This window comes from Oryctolagus cuniculus, chromosome 8 (genome assembly GCF_051225735.1).
Source record: "Oryctolagus cuniculus isolate XC-2025 breed Fujian yellow rabbit chromosome 8, ASM5122573v1, whole genome shotgun sequence".
Lineage (NCBI taxonomy): Eukaryota > Metazoa > Chordata > Mammalia > Lagomorpha > Leporidae > Oryctolagus > Oryctolagus cuniculus.
This window is the reverse complement of record NC_142874.1, coordinates 59278767-59295521: the sequence shown is the minus strand read 5'-3', so window position 1 is coordinate 59295521 and position 16755 is coordinate 59278767.

Genomic DNA, 16755 nt, shown 5'->3' with positions numbered 1-16755 from the left:
CTTGGAGCCTCATTCCTTATAATCATAGCCTCTACTCTAACATCAATGGTTCTACTCCCAACCTGTGTATATTGATGGTCCTCTCCCCCACTCAATGTTGTATGGTTGTTCAGGATTTTCTCCATAGACAAATGCCTCTACCCACAAAAGATGGCTTTTCTCCCAGTCTTGGCAGGGATCAGCTTTAAACCATGTACATCAAACTGTCCTCACAAGGGTCCAGAGACCCCCCCTAATTTCCTATCCTCTATGAAATCCTTTCATTACATGGTTAATGCCACTCTTAGGATCATTGGTTGCTATTCTCACCCTGTCTTTTATAGTGCAGTGTCTGTTTAAGTGTTTACAGCAGGTGGTAGTGGAGTGAACCAAGGCCTTCAGCAAATAGGCAGTCAACCAAATGGGATACACTCAGCTCCCCAACCAGGAGACAGCAGCTTGGGACATTGCCCCATGCCAGTGAAGAATAGCTCACCACCCCATATCAGCAGGAAGTAGCACTAAAGACAGATCATCGTCCCTCCACCCCTCCTGGACTTTTGGGACTAATGTAATTCCATACAACTCCTGCTTTATAAAAAAAACAAAAGGGAGGAATGTTAGTAAAATGACACAGTCTTATCTATGGAGTGATCTACGCCTTGACACCATGCTAGGCTCTAGTCCCCCCTCCCCCCAGCTTTTGCTGGAAGCCAGGTGGCCACATGGCCCAACCACCAGTGTCAGCCCCATCCCATCCTAATGGGATTCGCTGCTCCTGTTCCTGAACACGTGGACAAGTGGCTCTCTCTCTCTCTCTCTCTCTCTCTCTCTCTTCTCAGTCTCCTGATCTCTGTCTCCGTCTCTCCTTCTGCCTTTTATTCCTTCTTGGCCCCTTCCCTACAGTCTGTCGGGTTTCACCAATAAACTCTTTCCCTTAAAAAAAAAAAAAAAGACTTTTAGAGTTGTTGGGATAAGAATGAATGCTGCAATGGGCTGAGACTTTTAGGGTTCGCTGGAATAGGATGAAAGTCAGGGTAACATGAGTTATCTTTTTTGTGGGGGGTGGCAGGGGAAGAATGCAATTGATTACAGATTGCATCCCTTCCTGAATTCACATGTTGCAGCATTAATCCCAGTGTGATGGCATTTGGATGCGCTCACTTTGGGAAACTGAAGCCCACATGAATCAGATTAGTGCCTTTATGAGAAGAAGCCAGAGAGCTAGTCTGACTTCTTTCCACCATGTGATGTGGTAACAGGAAAATGACTGTTTGCAAATTAGGAAAGGAGCCCTCCTGAGACAGAAGAAGTGCCAGCACCTTGATCGTGAGCTTCCCAGTGCCTACACCTATGAAAAATAAAAGTTTGCTGTTTCAGACATCCAGTCTACGGTAATTTTTTATAACAATATTTTTAAACTTCCTTATGAGCTGCTCATTTTTTCTCTTACACAACTTTTGTCAAGATTGTTAATGATTAGAGTCTAATTTCATATCTATATGCCTCCAAGGATAAGAAGGTAGTATAAATTTAGTTGATTCCTGAATTCTTACTGATATGCCAAGAGAAACAAATGATATTTCATGAAGCATATTTCTCATTAGTCTTTAAAGAAATATTCATCCTTGAATAATTCACAATTTTAATACATTGTTTTACTATTCAGCAATAAATTTTAAATATTATTTCCTATGTATCATTAAATAATTACAATTTGAAATTAAGAATACATTGTCATTTACAGCACATTCAAAAAGTTAAATATGTATATATAAATTAACAAGATATATATTGTATATATATATATATGTAGAAAACTATGAGACTGATGAAAGGAATCAAAGATGATCTAAATGGAAAGATGTTTTGTACATGTGGATTCTGAGTATATATAGACATTTTGGCCTATTAACAAGCTATTTTGTGGATATCAAAAATAGATTTAAAAGCGTCTGTAGAAAAGAAAGAATAATAAACACAACAATGAAGGACACACATGAAAGACTGACTCTAGCTAAGTACAAGATTTTCTGTAAAGCTGCTGTAATCAAGATAGTGACATTGGCAAAAGAATACACACATGTATCCACGGGGAAACAGAGAATACATAAATGGCCCCAAACAAGGCACAAGGACAATTAAATGGAGAAAGATGGTCTTTTCAGCAAATGGTCCTGAAACAAATGGAATCTATCTGGATTAAATTAACATATAAAACTGACAGCTGTAACCCATGAAAAGAACATACAGAAGAGCTATAAGAGAACTTGGAGAGGTATCAGGTAGGTGAGGAAAGAGGAGCAGAATCCAATTAATATGGTGCTTGCAATGAATTTTCAATACTCTCATCTCCTGCAACAAAGCATTTCATTGGAAAACAGGAAGTAACAAAGCACAAACAAAAGAGATCTGGAAGAATACATCTCTTTTGACTTGTAGTACAGGCAAAGGAACACATAAAGATAACAAATCCTGTAGAAATCCCATGGTTTTGTTTTATCTGTTTCTTTCCTCTTTTCACTCACACCCTGTTTCTCAAGTAGATCCTGTCAGTGGTGACAGAAACTGATAATGGAAGCCTTCATAAGCCAACATTTCAGAGAAACTACTTCCTTTATGTGAATCCAAGAGTGCAAATTGTGAAAAGGCAGCCCATTAAAAATGTTGTGTCTTATCTTTAGCTGCCTGAAAATGGAAATGAGCACAGTTGTGGAATTCTGTAGAAGTCTGGAGTAACAAAAGACCAGCTTTCTAGAGAGGAGACCTCATGGAATTCAAAAGTATGGAGTAGGTCTTGGAAACAAACTAAACAACAAATTTCAGCTCAGGTCCCAATCCTGCCTGGACAGATCTTCATAGAAATAGGGGCTGAAAGAGTGAACTAACATTGGGACCTCATTCCATAGAAGGTCACTTGCAACTTGCAGCTATGCTACCTGATAAAACAAAAAAAGTTTCATGTTCCCTATGGGATTGAGGCAAACATCTGAGACTCAAAACATAATATGCAAAATACACCAGACATCATTTAAGATTGTGCACTCATATAAAGACAGACAATTCATTAGAAAAGAAGAAGCTTTTATATGGGTTAAAAGCATAAATTTAACATCTATTTTGTTATTTTTTTTTTTCAGAGCACCTACCTAACTGTGCCACAGCCTTGATAAGACTGTTTGCTTTTCTTACTCCCAGGAGCCATGAGCTTCTTCTGGGTCTCCCAGGTGAGTGCAGGGGCCCAATCACTTGGGCCATCCTTTGCTGCTTTCCCAGGCTGCTATCAGGGGGCTTCATCTGAAGTGGAGCAGTGAGAATTCGAGCTGGTGCCTGTTTGGGATGCTGGAGTTGCAAGTGGGAACCACAGCGCAGGCCCCATTGATATTTTCAATATGAAATCCTGGACTATCTTACCTGTCAGGTCATTTTTTCCAGACCTTTCTCTCAACTACGTTTACTCTCTATTTCTTCCAGTTTGTCAGATGTACCAAATTATCTCCACATCTTAATGTTTTAATACTGTGCTTCTAACACAGACCATTATTTGTGCACTTGCTTTGTCTTTTATTAATTCTCTTCCTCTACCCTTGCTTGTCAAATTGCTTTCCTATAATCCTCGGTGCAGATATCTCTTTCACAGGTTGTCTTGCCTGACACATTTTAAACCAGGTTGCTATCATCTTTTACACTTTCAATGGTTAATGTACTTCTCTTTTGACATGCTAGTTTTTATATATGATGAAAAATTACACAAAGAAGTTATCTCTTGTGGTTGGCAGTGTAGTATAGTGGGATAAGACCCTGCTTGGGACCACCTACATCCTATATCACCTGGCTTCTAGTCTGTCTTCCTATTAATGTGCCTAGGAAGGCGAAGATAGTTGGCCCAAGTACTTGGGCTCTTGCCACCCATGTAAAAGACCAAGATGACATTCCTGGCTTCTGGCTTCAGTCTGGCCCAGCTCTGGCTGTTGTAGGCATTTGAGGCATTGAACCAGCTGGCTGCACTTCTTCCGATCCAGTTCTCTGCCATGGCCTGAGAAAACAGTGAAAGATGGTCCAAGTCCTTGGGCCCCTGCACCCGTGTGGGAGAGCCGGAAGAAGCTCCTGTCTCCTGGCTTTGGATTGGCGCAGCTCCAGCCATTGTGGCCATTTGGGAGTGAACCAGCAGATAGAAGACTTCTCTCTCTCTTTCTCTCTGTCTCTCCTCTCTCTGTATAACTGACTTTTAAATAAATAAATAAGCCATTATAAAATATATATATATATAGAGAGAGAGAGGATAACAAACGTGAATATTAAATAATTTGGTACATAGATAGTAATATTGTCTTCACTGAATTATACATTTATTTTATAATAAACCCCTTTTTTCTCAATTTATGATCATTGTCATGAATCATATATTATATGATATTAATATTCTTTCCAAGAAAAATGTTTTAAAAAGTCAAATTAAGAAATGGAAGTTAGGATTGCCAAGTTTCTCGCATCATCTCTGGTCTTTATTTTGATCCTATGGGGGGCCTCTTGCACCTTCACCAGCTTTCTCCTTTAGATAAAGACGTAATCACTCACTCATTTGTGTGCATCTCAAACAAAAATGACAGAATGCCTCTTTTCCAAACAGAATTTTTAAAGTACAAGAGACCTATTCTAATTTCACCACTTAGAATTTCTTTTCACCCTTCGGTAGCCAAGGCAATGAGATTCAAATACTCTCCTGACTTTCATTATGCCTCTAGCTGCACATAGAGATTGTGACAAAGAAAAGGAACGAACGGGCATCAAAGAAATGAAAGAATTTAAGTGAAAAAATGCTATGTGTTTCTTCCTCCTCTGTTAATGTAATTAAAGTCACAAATTCTCAAATTTAGAACACTGAGGTTTAAAAATCTGTGCCTAAGTGTACGACTTGGAACATTCTTGTAATGCACGCATTAAAATTGAACATTCACTGCTCTGGAACAGTCCGTCTTCTTTGTCCAAGACAATTTTATAGCACAGTTGAGAGTTCCTTGGGGAAGGCTATTCTCACTGTTAAGCACTTAATAGATCTTTCTGGATTTTCAAAAATGGAAAACATGACAGAACCCAGTCATCTAGAAGTTTCCTATCATATGTCTCGTAAGAATGTTGTCTTAAGTAATCATTAAAGTGGGTAGCTCTCCAACATACTGATTTTGACATATCTAACTAAACATATTAAAAAGTAGTTACAGTTTTGTAACTCATGCCAAACAAGCCTGTCCTTCAAATACACACTTCCTTTTAAAAAGCAGTGCAAAATAGTCCAGATGTTTGGGTCTAGTCACTCATGAGGGAGAGCTGGAGGAAACTCTGGGCTCCGGGCTTCAGCCTGGGCCAGCTCTAGCCGTTGTGGCCATCTGGGGGGATGATGAATCAATGAATAGAAGATATTTACCTCTGACTCTCCATCTCTCTCCGTGACTTCAAGATGAATAAGTAAATAGTTAAAAATATTTATGAACTCTTCAAGTAATTCTTACTTTTCAGCAGTATTAATATACTCACTGTATTTTAAACCTATTTCACATTTTTTATACTTTATAAAGATGTTCATTTTCTACCTATTACCACCATCATTCAAAGTTTGGTTCAAGATTACTTTTTTTTTTTTTTTTTAACTGTAACTAAGTAATGTGAGGTTCTCTGGCCTTTATACTATGGCCTCATAGACCATATTCATTCTATTTAATTTTCTTTGTGTCATTATTTACTTTACCTTGCATTGAATTTATTGTATTCTTGTCTTATAACTCACACAAGATTTATACACTAAATATACAGGGACAATGTATGTCTTTAGATACAGAATACAGCCCTTTGAAAGGTAGGAAGTCAATCAGTAAATTAAGAATTATTTACCTCATATTCAGTTTCTATAGAGACCTAATGATGAACCACTTGTAAAATATAAGATTTAAATGCATTGCAAAGAAAAAGAGGAGGAATAAGTTGAAAGTCCTGAGGTGTTCCTTGTGGCACAGAAGGTTAAGCTGCTGATAGTAGTGTCCACTTATTGAAGCGCTTGGCCATGAGTCTTCTACCGACTCTAATTCATCTTACTGTTAATGCGCACCCTGCAAAGTAGCAAGTGATGGCTCAACTAATTGGGTCCTTGTTAACCATGTGGAAGACCTGGATGAAGTACTTGGGTCCTGGCTTCAACTTGACATCCAGCCCTTGCTGTTGAGGGCTTCTGGACAGTAAATCAGTGGATAGAAGGCACACATTCTCTCTCTCTGTCTCTCTCTCTCTCTGTCTCTCATATTAGTTCTTTGTCTCTCTTTCTCTATGCCTTTCAAATAAGTTAAAACAAATAAGCCAAAAGTCAGAAGTCCCAAGTTTTAATACGATTTGCCTCCATGTGTTATGAGCAAAATTCTAAGCTTTGCTGTCATTTATAAAATGTTGATAACATTGATTTTCTGGCATTGAGGGCTCTCATATTGTGTCTGCAAATGAATTAACATCTCTACAAATAAAAAGTATAGCATTTCCAGTTGGGCAGGACTGGGTAGTTGCAAATATTTCCACTTAGTCAACATCCAGTTCCTCCATTTGGTGATTGATTAAGCGCCTGTCAACTTAGTTTGGACCCTGGGAGATTAAACAAGGTTCATTTAACATTTTCCAAACAAATTGTATCTGTATATGCATTAGAGTCTTCATGGACTAATATTGATAACAAAGCAAAAGTTAATTTGTTGTAATGTTATTTTATGTTTCTCTAGTCCTTCAATTAATTCATCTCCACTATTAGAGATTGTCGCTCCCTGTCTTCATGGAGGAACGACACTGGACCCTGCGCTGTTCTTTTGTCTGCTCGGCCCTCCCCGGGTTTGCTGCTGGTTCTTCCCGGGTTGGCTACCGTCCCTCCACCTCCGTGGAGGGGCGGTTCCCCCTGCCACATTCCCCACTTCCGCAGGGGAGCGGCACACCGCCGGCCGGCTCTCTCGGGGCCTGCACAGGTGTTCCTTCAGATGTTCCCCTTAGATGTTCCCTCTCTCCTCCTTTATAGTCCTTCCACCAATCCCAACTCTGCTACCCACACGCCGAGTACGCTGCTCTCCTCCAATCAGGAGCAGGTCCTACAGTTTATTGGTTGAACTGGAGGCAGCTGAGCAGAAGCTGTTTCTCCCTTCTCAGTGCCATATTGTGGGAGAGCAGATGCATAGAATAAGTCTTAATTCCAGTAACTTAGTCTAGTCCGAGTTGCTCCCCACAAGAGATTACATATAGAGCAATACATGTTAGTGCCTAGTGTTTATTACTAAAATGATAATAATTATATGCTTTTAGTACCCTATTGCTAGTTTTCTGATATGTTCTTTCTGTTGTTGTCAATGGGAGACTGAAAATTGGGCTTTAAAACAAACAATTTATGGAAGAAAATTATTTAACACACTAAAATTATATGGTTATGAAATGAATTTTCAAGATGGTAGAAATTGAAATATATTGTGTGTGATTAATGCATGAAAATTATGATGCTAATGATTTGTGACAACTGCTCCTATTAATGAATTTTTTTGGGAATGGATGTCATTTTTCAAAAGTTAACTATTCACCCCTACATTGTTTTATTGTTTACATCGTATTTTACTTATCATAGCTGTAAATGTTATTTTTAAGCATAGCATAATAGACATCTGATCCTTTCATGCTTCTATTCTGGCTTTTGAAGTAGAAATGTTCTAAGACACAACACGATTATCAAATTTCACTTCAGATACATTTTTATGAGATGTATTTAGCCCAAATAAAACAAATTTCAAGAAAAATATTCTGTTATACAAATAAGTAAATTTCTTAACCCCCAAAATACTAGAACTTGGGTCAGGCCAGCCTTTGTTGTGGGATGTTGTCCACAGTTTGTAGAATATTTAGCAGCACACTTGATCTCTACCTACTAAATGTGAGCAGCACCCATCCACCTCCTCAATCTCCACCTTTCTTCTGATAAATCATCCTATTTTTACCATTAAACCAAATCAATGTGAAAACCACATTCCTTAGAAAATTGAGCTAAACTAGTAATATCACTATTGAATTCATAAATTAAAATGTTTAAATTCATACTGATCTATCCAACATGACTATTCCTGTATGACCATACATGTGACCCCCTAAGCAATATGTGATTTTGTTATAAAATTAGAGATTTGGAATAGGCCAATGTTCTCTTTTTGTTTGATCTAAATAATTCAAGCAAAGTTAAGATTAATTTTTCTAAGACAAATTAAACATGACATAGCAAAGTTAAGATTAACCTTTTCTAGAACAATTCTCTGAGAGCTGCTTCTTTTCCAACCTGCAAACTGTTGAATGAAAATGTGAATCAAGTTTATAATTAAAATAGTGGAGAAATTTGAGATTTTTATAAAGTGATTAAATCACATTACTAAGCATGATTTTTTTTCATATTTTTGTCTTCAGTAACAAAATGCAGTTTTATTAAAATTATTTCAAATATTTTCAATAAGAAATTTTTGAAAACATTAGCATGGTGAAAATAAGGTAAATGTTACAATCTTAGTCAATTATAGACTTGCCATGTTTTTTCTCTGAGTATACTAAGACATTTATTATATTCATGGTGGTCCTCTCCCTGTTTTTTACTTTCTTAATGGATGAGCTCCTAGATCCAAGACCCACAACATTACATATAAGAAGTCTTCAAAAAATTCTAAGAAATTTATATTATCTTTTAATTCATTTCTCCATTAGTTTTTGAGTTACCTTCACAAAATGGTTACGATGAGGTAAAAGATTTAGTTTCAATTCATGGTGCTTTCATTTACCTTCTATTTTTCCATTGAGATGACCTTCAATGATTCAGTTACCCCATTTAATTGGTATGTTTATCACTGGTGAGCAATATGATATTATCAGTTTGGTTTAAAAGGTATGATTTATTAACCATATATATAAGACACTTAAGAGAGTGCTTAAACAAAGCAATTGTTCTATAACTGTCAGAATATTATAGTCTTTGTCATCATAAAATGTTTATACAATGATTTTGGTTTTACTTGAAATTCAAAATATATGGCTGATTACAGTTCTAACTATTGTTACCTAGTTTAATAATACAAGATTTTGAAATACTACATCTTAAAGTGTGCCTTCTCTTCCAATGAAGTTTTTGAAAAAGGCATGTTGACAAACAGTAGAAAGTGTACATTGTAGGCACATTGGCACAGCTTCAAATCCAATTTTGTGTTAGTTGCAAAAAAAACTTTACTCTGCATTTAAACTATTTATTAACTATGTAAAATATTTAAAATTAACAAAAATCAAATTAAAATAAAAAAGCTCAGGGGCTATAAACCAAAACACCTAGCAAATCAGATTTGCTATATTGATTCCTGGTTGCTGACCACTGAAATAGTACTACAAAAGTAAGTCACTCCAAAGATTTACTTCAAATAATGAGCTATTTCAAGAGAACTTTTCTTTTGGAAGTGTCATGCTTCTTTTCTTCTTCATGTTTTCTATGTCCCTACATTAAAGTCTGAACATCTAGCCTCACAGTTGCTTCATCTCTATGGTGTTGCCTTTCTTGGAAAAGATAATTTTGTACAGATGGAATGTGGATTGGAGCTCCCCTAGGGCCCACAGTGTGGATTCCCGTTACTGTCAGAAATGCTGTACTAACAGTCATAGTCCCAGAACTACAGGACAGAAAGAGTAGCTTTGTGAAGGCACACAGGAAAGGTGTATATTATGCTGGGAATTGTGTACTGTTAGCTGTGGGTCTGCAGTACCAGAATGGAGATGCATCTTTCCCTAGGTCTCATAGAACAAGTGCACGTGTTTCCAGAATTTATAAAGCCATCAGATGCAGACCCAGAGCTCCAGAATGCAGTTTGTCATGTTTCACGTTCAGATTACATTGGGCGCTGCAAAATGCAGATAGGGTCCTCCCAGGCTCCATGGGGTGAACTTGGACAACTGTGTGGAATACAATTCTAACACTTCCAGTTCTAGGATCTGGAGTGTGCCTTATTCAGGTCCTGTAGAATAATCATAGGTGATGCTGGGGACTATGGAATGACAGGCAGCATCCTGGTGCAGAACAATACAAACAGGTCCTTCCAGATCCCATGCCGTTATCTACAGGTTGCTTCAGACACTGCAGCATCAACAGCCACAGTCACAGTTTCAAGACACAAAAGCACTTCCCCCAGTTTCCATGAGGCAAGCAAAGGTGATGCTGGAGCCTGTGCCCTGGCCACTCCACCCACTGTGCTGTGAGACAGAGAAAGAGATTTCATCAGTTTTTATTCACTCCACATGTGTATCAACTACTTTTGGTACTCTGCCCCAGGCATGAGGAAGCTTCCCTAGATCAAGCACAGTGAGCAAGTGTGGCTTTGAGTTTGTATCCAACAATCCTGTAGTTTTGGTTAAAGAGGGACCTGATTTCTACTCTGAGAATCACCCTGGATCTAGGTGCATTAGGTTGTGTTGAAGCTGCATGTTGTACCCTAAGACAGAATGGAGTGTGACATTGACTATGCTGTAGTAGGTTGTGTTTAGGGTTTTGTGGGGGAAGAAACGTGTTCCTTATATTGGAGCAATCGGTCTCTCAGATCTTAGCTTTCTTCTTGGACAATGTTTAAAGCCAGCAAGGACTGTGGAATGCTCAAGTAGATGGGGCTGTCAGTCTACAGAGATGATGGAGGTAACTGAGGCTCCTACTTACCTTTTCAGAGCCAGAAGAAATCCTGAACCTAGGGGCTGGGGTAGGAGCTGTATTGTGCTTTGTTCTCTCCATACTGGATTTCTGTCTCTGTGTTGTTTTGATATCCCATCACTTCTTTACCAGATTTTCCTCAGCCAGTCTCCTGGAAGTGTCATCCTTCCTTTGTTCTGGTTTGTCTCTGTAGTAGAGGTGACTACAGTGGTTCTCTCTTCAGCCATCATAGACCTTATCCTACAGTAGAAAAACTTCCAAATCTCCTTTTTATCCTATGATTTCTCAAATATTCTCTACTATTGATTTGGTTCTGTCTCCCTTAAATTAACTAATTAGCATTACTTATGAAGAGATCTTTTAGAATTTTCCTCAAAAATAATTATTTGAAATGAATAATATGGAATAATATTTAATAAGGTCCAAAATACCTTGTTTCATGAGAACACTAGTTTTCACAATATTCTCTCAGGCTATGTTTAATGATGAGCTTCCTTCATGTGCAAGGAAATGGTAATCCAGATGATTTAATCTTTCCATTACTGTGCAATGTGGCTCAGTTATCCAGGTTCATTTGGATGCTTCTACCACCTTCTCAGCTAGTTCTTCTTGGGCTGATTATCATGCCCCTGCTCTTTGAGTTTCGATTTGTTCCAAGAAGTCCTTGACTAGTCCCCTAAATTTCCCAGATAATTCACCCAGTCGCAAGTTTTTAATAACATGTACATATTGGTGAAAATTACAGCCCTAGTTTGAATCTCCCTCTTGGACTTTAGATGCAATCCCAAAAATTGTTTTGACACTCCACCCGCATGCTATATAGTAAGCATCCTCTGTAACATGTCCAACACTAAACTGAAGATTTCACTTTTTTTCAAACTGGAAATAAATCTATTTCTCAATTCCTCAGCCAAAATCTTGTGATCACTCTTGAATTTTGTTTTATATCCCCAAATCAATTGCACACAATATCCTTACTGCCAATTTCATAATGCCTCTACTTCTCAGACCAAGTGACTGTCATGGCTTGCATACAATTTTATAAGGAGTAACTGTGCACTTACTTCCCATGTAGGATCTTTATCCTTAATGTGTTGTACTATGCGAATTAACAGTAAAACTAGTCTATGCGAATTAACAGTAAAACTAGTGTTTAAACAGTACTTTGTGTGTGTCTGTGTATTTCTGTGTGGGTGCAAACTGTTGAAATCTTTACTTAGTATATACTAAGTTGATTTGCTGTATATAAAGATAATTAAAAATGAATCTTTATGAAGAATGGGATGGAAGAGGGAGTAGGAGATGGAACGGTTTGCAGGTGGGAGGGTGATGATGGGGGGAAAACTGCTATAATCCACAAGATATACTTTTTTTTTTTTGACAGGCAGAGTGGACAGTGAGAGAGAGAGAGAGAAAGGTCTTCCTTTGCCGTTGGTTCACCCTCCAATGGCCACCGAGGTCAGTGCGCCACACTTGATCCAATGGCAGGAGCCAGGTACTTATCCTGGTCTCCCATGGGGGGCAGGGCCCAAGTACTCAGGCCATCCTCCACTGTACTCCCTGGCCACAGCAGAGAGCTGGCCTGGAAGAGGGGCAACCAGGACAGGATCCGGCGCCCCAACCGGGACTAGAACTCAGTGTGCCAGCGCCGCTAGGTGGAGGATTAGCCTAGTGAGCTGCAGCGCCGGCCAAGATATACTTTCAAAATATATAATTATTAAATAAAAGTTTTAAAAAACTAAAAAATAAAAAAGAATGGTTAAAAAAAGAACTTATTATACAACAATCCAAAAACTGGTTGGAGGAATTTCTTATTTTTTTTAAGATTTATTTATTTATTTGAAAGAGTCACACAAGAGACAAGAGGCCGAGAGAGAGAGAGAGAGAGAGAGAGAGGTCTTCCATCTGCTGGCTATTGATTTTTGTGTATTGACTTTATATCATGTCACTTTACCAAACTCTTTTATTAGTTTCAATAGCCTCTTAAGTGGAGTCTTTTGTATCCTCTGTGAATAGAATCATGTCATCTGCAAATAGGGATAGTTTGACTTCCTCCTTCCCAATTTGTATCCCTTTGATTTGTTTTTCTTACCCAATGGCTCTGGCTAAAACTTCCAAGGCTATGTTGAACAGCAATGGTGAGAGTGGGCATCCTTTTCTGGTTCCAGATCCCATTGTGAGTGCTTCCAGCTTTTCCCTATTCAAGAGGATGCCGGCTGTGGCTTTGTCATAAATCGCCTTAATTCCGTTCAGGGATGTTCTTTCTATACCCAATTTGCTTAAAATTTTCATCATGAAAGGGTGCTGTTGTATTTTATCAAAACCTTTCTCTGCATCTATTGAGATAATCATATGGTTTTGGTTTTCAGTTTGTTAATGTGATGTATTACATTGATTAATTTGCAGTTATTGAACAATCTTTGCATACCAGGAATAAATTCCACTTGGTCCAGGTGAATGAGCTCTTTGAGGTGCTGTGGATTTTATTGGTTAGTATTTTGGTGAGAATCTTTGTGTATGTTCATCAGGAAAATTGGTCTGCAATTCTCTTTCACTGTTGTATCATTTTTGAGGTTTAGGAATTAAAGTAATTCTGTCTTCGTTGAAGGAGTTTGGTAGAATTCTCTCCCTATCAGTTTTGTTGAATAGCTTGAGAAGAATTGGAGTTAGTTCTTTAAATGTCTGGTAGAATCTCAGCATTGATGTTGTCCAGTCCTCGGCTTTTCTTTGTTGGGAGGGTTTTAGCTATGTGTGTCCAGACTATCCATTTCTTCTAGGTTCTCAGGTTTATTGACATACAGATCTTTGTAGTAATTTCTGATGATTCTTTTTTATTTCTGTGGTATCTCTTGTTACATCTCTTCTTTCATCTCTAATTTTATTGATTTGGGTCTTCTCACTCCCCCCTTTTTTGGGGGGGAGTTATTTGGGCCAATGGTGTGCCAATTTGTTTATTTTTTCCAAAAAATCAGCCCTTCATTCTGCCGATCTTTTGTTTCAACTTTATTTCTTCTTTAATTTTAATTATTTCATTCCTCCTACTAATTTAGGGTTTGGTTTTCTGTTCTATTTCTAGGTCTTTGAAATGCATTGATAGCACATTTATTTGGTGCCTTTTCAATTTCTTGATGCGGGCACTAATTGCTATAAATTTTCCCCTTAACACTGCTTTTGCTGTATCCCATATTTTTTGATATGTTGTATTGTCACCTTCATTCATTTACAGAAATTTTTTTGATTCTCTTTTGATTTTTTTCGATGACTCACTGTTCAATTAGGAGCATGCAATTCAGTCTCCATGTATTTGCATATGTTCTAGAGATTGTTGAGTTGTTGATTTGCAGCTTCCTTCCCTTGTGGTCAGACGAGATGTATCATATGATTTTTGAATTTTTGAATTTTCTAAGGCTTCCTTTATGTCCTAGCATATTGTTTATCCTAGAGAAATTTCCATACACTGGTTGAGAAAAATGTGTATTCTGCAAACTCTAGGATGGAAAGTTAATGATATCTGTTAAGTCCACTTGATCTATAGTGTCCATCAACTCTGTTGTTTCCTTACTGATTTTCTGTCTGGTTAATCTCTCCATTGCTGAAAGTGGAGTATTAAAGTCGCCCATTACTACTGTATTGGAGTCTATGTTTCCTTCTAGATCCATTAACATTTCCTTTAAATGGCCAGATACCCTGTAATTATTTGCATATACATTTATTATAGTAACATCTTCCCATTGTGTTCATCCTTTAATCATTACTTAGTGCCTTTCTTTGTCTCACTTAATACATGGCAGTAAAAAAAAATGAAATCCTGTCATTTGCAACAAAATGGATGCAATGGGCAAATATTATGCTTAGTGGAATAAGCCAGTCCCAAAAAGAAAAATACCATATATTCTCCCTGATCTCTGGTAGCTAATAGAGCACTTAAAATGTAATATGTAGAAGTGAAATTGACACTATGAGATGTGATAAACAGCTCTTTCTCAACTATGGAGGAACAGGTTTTTTTTCCATACTATTTGCTGAACCCACTACTTATTATAGAATTAATCTTATGTGTAATAAGTTAATTGAAAAATATCTTGTAAAAAATAAGAATGGGAATAGGAGCAGGAGGAGGAAGAAGTATAGGAGTGAATGTGGGAGGACAGTTAAGGTGGAAAGGATCACTATATTCCTAAAATGTTTTTATGAAATATGTGAAATTTGTATACCTTAAATAAAATTTTTTGGAGGATAAAAAGAAAACTTAAAAGATATACATAAACAAAATATTAGCCAATCTTTAAAAATACTAATATTTGTGACAGCATGGTTAGAACTGAAGGATGCTATACTAAGTAAAACAAGACAGATACAAAAAGGCAAATACTGTATGATCTCACTTATATGTGGGATATAAACTAGTTAATCTCATGGAAGCAGAAAGTAGGATAGTGGTAAACAGAAGTTGGTGTGGGAAGAGTGAAGAAAAAGGAGAATATTGATCAAAGAATACAATACTTTTATCAGACTAGAGAAGTGTTTTAGTGACCTAATGAACTGCCCAGTGGTCAGTTAATAGTGATTACTATTTCAAAATTGCTGAAGGAATAGATTGTTAACATTCTCATCTAAAAATTACGTAAGTCAAATGATGTTATTGTTAATTAATTTGAGAAAATCCTTCTAAAATGCATGCATATATAAAATAGAACATTGTACTCAAATGTACAAAGGCATTGCCAATTAAGACTTGTTTAATACAATACTTATTTCACAAAAATTGTATTAATAAAAAATTAATATACATAAATAGTAATGTAGAAATTTTAAATGGTCATAGTTTAATATCACAGCTAAATTTAATAGTATCCTTATACTCAAAGCATTTCTTAAAACAGCTATTGGGATTAGCATTGTGACACAGCAGGTTAAGCCATCTGTTGCAATGGTGGCATCCCCAATTGAACCACCAATTCAAGTCCCAGCTGGCCACTTTCAATGCAGCTTCCTGCTACTATGCTTGGGAAGGCAGAGGAATATGGCCCCTGCTATCCAAATGAGAGAACTGGGTAGAGTTCCTGGTTCTTGACTTTGACAAAACATAGCCACAAATATATTGAAAATCTAGAGAATGAACTAGAGCATGGAAGATGTCTTTCATGCTGTCTCTCCCTCTGTCTACCCATCACTCTGCCTTGAAAATAATTAATTGATTAATTAATCTTTAAAAATCAGATAAATAACAATGTTAATTTTTTCACAAAGAAAAAAAAAACTTAGGAATATATATTTACACATAAAAATTTAAATTAAAATTCCAGATGATCTCTAGGATATTTCTAAAAGTGTTTTAATTCTGCATGATTTTTATTACTGACCATTTTACTATAATGAACTGTACAATTATAGGACATTTACATGAATTTTATATGAAATGTACATTGTTTGAGCAAACATGTAAATTATATTCTACACATACAGTGAGACCAGAGATGTTTTGACTATGTGTCTAGAACTATGAAAATACAAGATTACTATACAGAAAGCAAGAAAAATATTTTCATCTCTGTTTTCTTCAAGTGTTCATGAGTTTCTTTAGTTTAATCTGGAGGAAAGAGTCATAAATTGACTTCAGGACACAAAACCTAAGTAGCATATTATATTTCTAGTTCAAAGCATGCAAGAAAACCAAGCTAGCGAAACAAAGTTACTTGATGTTGTTATGTGTTAGAATCCAAGAAAAATAACTACTTTGATCAATTTGCTGCCTTAAAAATGTCCTCTAGAAAAACTACTCAAAAGCAAACTTTTGTGTGGATTGCAAAGCACATGTGTCAATTCTCAATTCAGTTTGATTTGTAGGTTTTGGAAAAAGAAAGCAAAATCTAGTGATTTAATATGTATGTACTTTATTAATTTATATTCTTCCATTTCTTAGTCTCATGACCTCAAATCAATCATAATTATAGTGTATTTTTTCCAAATTGTGGAAAAGAGATAATATGTGAAAATGAAAATTTTAAAATTAAATGGTTTCAGCAGTCAGGTCTGGGCCGAGCTGAAGC